Source organism: Geospiza fortis, unplaced genomic scaffold (assembly GCF_000277835.1).
Source record: "Geospiza fortis unplaced genomic scaffold, GeoFor_1.0 scaffold16, whole genome shotgun sequence".
In the NCBI taxonomy this organism is placed as follows: Eukaryota; Metazoa; Chordata; class Aves; order Passeriformes; family Thraupidae; genus Geospiza; species Geospiza fortis.
The window spans coordinates 3581142-3586245 of NW_005054302.1; positions in this window are offsets into that span (position 1 = coordinate 3581142).

The following is a 5104-nucleotide window of genomic DNA, read 5'->3' on the forward strand; positions in this document are numbered from 1 at the left end:
GGCTGGGGGCTGGGCCTTGGCGCTCGAGGGAGCGGAGAGCGGACACTCGCCTCGCTCCTGCCAAGTAAACTGCACGGAAAGTCCGTCAAATGCCTGAACACGTGCTTCATTGCCAATCCAGTCGCAATCCAAAACGTCACCTTTTCCTCCAATGAGCTGAGAAATGTGCGATTAAAACTGAAAGGCTCAATTAAAAAACAAAATAAAAAAGGAAGTTGTTAAAACTTCCTGTGTGCCATAGCCTCTGAAATTAAATTTAAAAAATTTAAATCCCTAATGTCTTACAAAAAAGATGGTTCTCCCTGCCATCTTTACTACTTTCTCTTGGTATTTTGGAAACCCTGACAAGTGTCAGTTGATTTGCCCACGGCAAATCATTATAAGAAAGAGAAAGTTTCCTATGGCTAAATGGAAAACAATAGAGAAGGGATCTCTGAACATGCTACAGTATTTTTGAGAGAGAAAACATTTTATGAAAGCAATTGTAACCCCTACTGCCTTATGCCAGTAGCATAAGAAAGTTGCAAAGACAATATACAGTGCAGTCAGAACACTCTTTTTATGGTCAGAGATTGTGCGCATTATGCAATGTCAGAGTCTTCTGCTGCTCACCTTTCAGCCTCAAAGTCCTTTCTGAAGAGATAAGTTGCAGAGGACAAGTGAAAGGTCTTTCTACTCTGGCTCCCAACAAGAGAAATAAAGATAACACAAAGAATTATTAAGACATAATCACTTCCTCCATTAACCTGTTCACATTCCATGCATGAACCACTTTCACACAGAAACTTGAGACTTGTGACCTTTGGACATGAAAATCTTTATACCTGAATTTTCTGGAGTACAACTAATTTGCAGAATAACCGACTTAGGGTGGGAAAAGTTTTCAGCTGCATTACTTGCCACAAATCATAAACTTAAGCATAAGAAAAATATGTACATTAATAGCGCCTCTATTTCTGCCTGTGACTTCTCATATATATTGAACCTGTGATTTTTAGATTTTTCTCATTGTCCCCAAATGCATTAATAAGTACCTGAGCAATAGGTAGATTGTGTGGTAATAGACCTAGCTCTGCTATCCAGCTTGTCCATGTTGGAGATCTGGGCATACTGGTGCCCAGCACTCTTCTGACATTTCAGCCCAAATTTCTAGGGCAGTGAAAAGAGGGCACTGTATCAAGGAGGCAGTGCATCTGATTTGTAAATGAGGTGGTACCAAGGCAACCCTGGAATCTGACAATGTTCCTGTTGTCAAACTTCCTTACCCTCCAAAATTGGGTGTATAATTTCAGACTTAAGTGGCCTCTGACCTGTATGGACTCTGACCATACTGGGAACATGCCCTGGCCCGGGTCCTGAGACCTTGCATTCCAGCTGCTACTTTTGACATACGAGAATATGAGAGTCTCAATGACTTTGCTCATGTTTCAAAAAGCTGTGTTAATTGACAGGGTTGGGGTTTTTTTCCTGGTGATATGAAGTATAAATACATCTTAATACATGAAGATTTCACACAAACCCTCAAAATCTCAGGATCCTTTGTGGCGACACAGGGCCTTACTCCTGGGTTGTGATCATAAGACTTCATCTAACAAGATGATGCTACAGTAAGAAAGCCTGTAATGGTGTAAGATGATGTAATTGTCTTTATTGGCTAAATCCAGAAGGCAACCTAGAAAGTGAAGAAAAAAAAAACAAAACTAAAAGAGTACATTTAGTATCTACTCTAGTCCAAGTAGCATTGTATGCTTTAAATTCCTGATCATTTTAAGTTGGATTAAACCACGACTGTCACTAAATGCCCCACATCAGTCCTCTGACTGGCATCAAGTTACATACTTGTGCAGCTGAAGCAAACTGCTAATCTGATGAGGTTTTCCTTCAGTCACTATTCAAGACATCAAGTACCTGATCCAGAGAATTCAGTGAAAATTTAGGACAGATTAAAGAAACCATGAAGCTATATTCTTAAATAGGAATTCCTTTGCCTTTCAATACATGGTGTATCTGTCTTTTTCCAGTAGTATCTTTGCAAATAAGGACTCAGACAAACTATTCCAGGACCTACAGATTTGGGTTCAGGGGTTACTGGCCACAGTCTCCCTGTTACAATTGCTGCTAGTGTGTGCCTTTTATAATTGCTGTTAGTGTGTACCTTACCCTTACTCTACCAGTTGAGCTGTTCATCTGATCAAACACTGATTGGTGTTTTTCTAAATTGAAAATGTAATTCTCCCACTGTAATCTTTAAAAAAGTAATTTTCTAGTATTGAACTCTGGACAGACCAGGTCTTCAGGATTTCCTGCTGTGATGCAGAAACCATTCAAGTAGCTCAACTGTCACAAACAGTGAGGCTGCATTTAACTGCTCATCACAGAACTAAAAGCATCTAGTCAGTATCAAATTGAAAACAAAATGAAGGGAAGAACCTCATTATAAATGATACATATGTTACAAATAACCTACATGAAACTGTAGAATGTGTGAATTGGAAGGGATCCGCAAGAATCATCAAAGTCCAGCTCCTGGCCCTACACAGGACACTCCAAGGATCACACCATGTGCTCTTCTTTGTTGTACCATATGTTGTAGTTTGGGTTTGAAATGCATTTGCAACACAAAAATAATTTTCTTAACTGGTATTTTTACTATTGACCTACATAATTCTATCTAGTTTTGCTGAATTGTGCTTTAGTAGTATCTACTTTACTAATGTTTACTTTCTTATTCCTTCAGATTGCTTCTTTAAGAATTAGCATTTTGACAATATTGGTAGTATTTGCATCAGGCCATCTGCACTTTGAAAGACCACTCAAATTAACAGCACAAACTACTAACAATAATTAAAATGATAGTTTTAGTTTTAACATAAATTCAGTACAACTAGTTATAACACAGTATGCAAACCTTTAGTTAGAACTCTACAGAACAGCAATAAAGTGATAAATTAAAGCTATCTTTTTAAGGCATTATACTTCACAAACCATTAGTAACATAGTAGCAACAGATCATAGTCCATTACCAAATAAATGTTCTTGCTGGTTGCTCTAGTGAACAAGTGATATATTAAACAGATCTAATACTTAACAAATGTGAACTATGCCTCTGTTTTTATTACACACTAAAAGCTTAGGCTAGCACTCTCTGTATTTTGAAAGCATACCATTCCTTTATTTTCTCCAAGGGGGAATTCACATCTCCTTCATACTACACATCCCCAAGGCTCAGAGTTAGTGAGAGTTATTTCCCCTTACACGACCCTTTTATACCATCCTGCTTCTCTCCTGCAGTAAATCCACCCGTCTGTGGCCAGTAGCAGATTTCAGCTCTGCCCGTGGGGCAGCAGAGGAGCATGCTCCATAGAAAAAGACTAAAAACAGAGGGATCAATTGTGCAGCTCCCAACACAACTCAAATCTGCCTCTACACCTTTTGAAGAAAGAATACGTATGCTGGTGAGCACATGCCTGCTGCCAGTACAAGCCCTACTTTTCATTCCCTAATGGACCCCAAGTCCTTTCACCATGTTATTGGTTGGTTATGGTTTTTGATGTTTCTGGGCTTACAGCACCTTCTGTCCTTTCCATGTGAATTGCAGAAGAGGGAGGAGAATCACTGTCCCTAACTTGTGGTGGCTGCGAGAACTGGGCCTAAAACTCTTCTGCTATTACACAAAAATTAAACTTGTACTTTGTTTTTAAGTCATATTTTCTTCCCTTGACTTACACTTCTGAGAATTTAATTATCTATATTTTTTCTTCTTGCAAACTTCTCTCTCCTCTTTTGATCTTGTTTGGACTTAGCAGTGTGTCTGATCACTGCAGATGCTGGGGAATATAGCTGCAGTCATACCCTAGTTTTGATTAAGTAATGCAGAGCTATGGGCCTTTGTCAATAACATATGGATGAGGATGATGATACTAATAATAATAACAACAACAACAACAATATAGTTCACATTTCATTGCCATAGACTTGTTTTGTTCATCCCCAGAACTAAAGGGCCCTGCAATTGTTTTTATCACAGCTGTGATTAGCTCTAAAATCCTTGCAGAAACACTCAGAACTTTTAATTCTCTGAATCCACTTTGTAGATATGCAATGGCTTTTGTCTCTTAGTCTATTGCTGATGGCAAGTAAGGTATAAATGCACGTCTCAGGAGGTCAAAGAGTATTAAAATAACTGGTAAGTGCTTCTAAATGCAAGTGATGGTAAAGTTGTTCTGAAGACCATTTTCTCAAGCCCAGGTGACATTACTTTTATGTTCTAGGAACTTACTATTTTTTCTTTGAAGTAAAAACCTGAGTTCACAAAGTAAGTATGCATTGTTTGCTTCAGTTATGCTCTGTCTATACAAAAGTCTTTCTGTTTAGAGCATGTGCCAAGTCATGCCATTTTGAATTAGTCTTCAAAGAAGCAAAATTGGGACTTGCTAAAACCTTAAAATGCTGCTTTCTACACCAGCCTACATAAGCCCTGAGCAGCAGAACTGGCACAGCACGCTACACTCTTCTGTCCCACTGCCTTAAATCTTCCCATGGCCCAGTTTACTGCCACTTTGCTCCACTAACCCTTCCCAGCTACTGGCATACCTCAGGTTACATGGGTGGTGTTAAGCTCAGGAAACCAAGGAGATAAATAGTTTGGTTTTCCACCTGGTAGCTGTTGAGCAGCCTTCATGAAGCCTTTAGGAATATATCGTTTTGACTTCTCCATCTCGTTGTTGAATGTGATTGGGATTAGCAAAGTGCCAGTGAGCGGGCAGATGTACCAAATTATTATGTTAGCCTTATTTATTTTTCTTGGAAAGTAGAAGTTTGTTCAGAAGAAGCTGAACAAACATTCAAATGATAGCCTGATAGCCAAACAAAGATTCACTGAACTTCATCAGTAACTATCAAACCTTTCTTCGAACGTATTACTTTTCGACTGCTTGGGTTTTTAATAGAAAGACAAGGATAAAGTATTTATTGGATATATTAAGAGTACATTAATATAATCTTTGATATTAATCAAGCATTTAAAATGTCACGTTTTCTCTCCGGGACTGGGGAGGAGAGGGGCGGGACCGGGGGGCTGCGGCCGTGGGAACCGGCCCCGGCC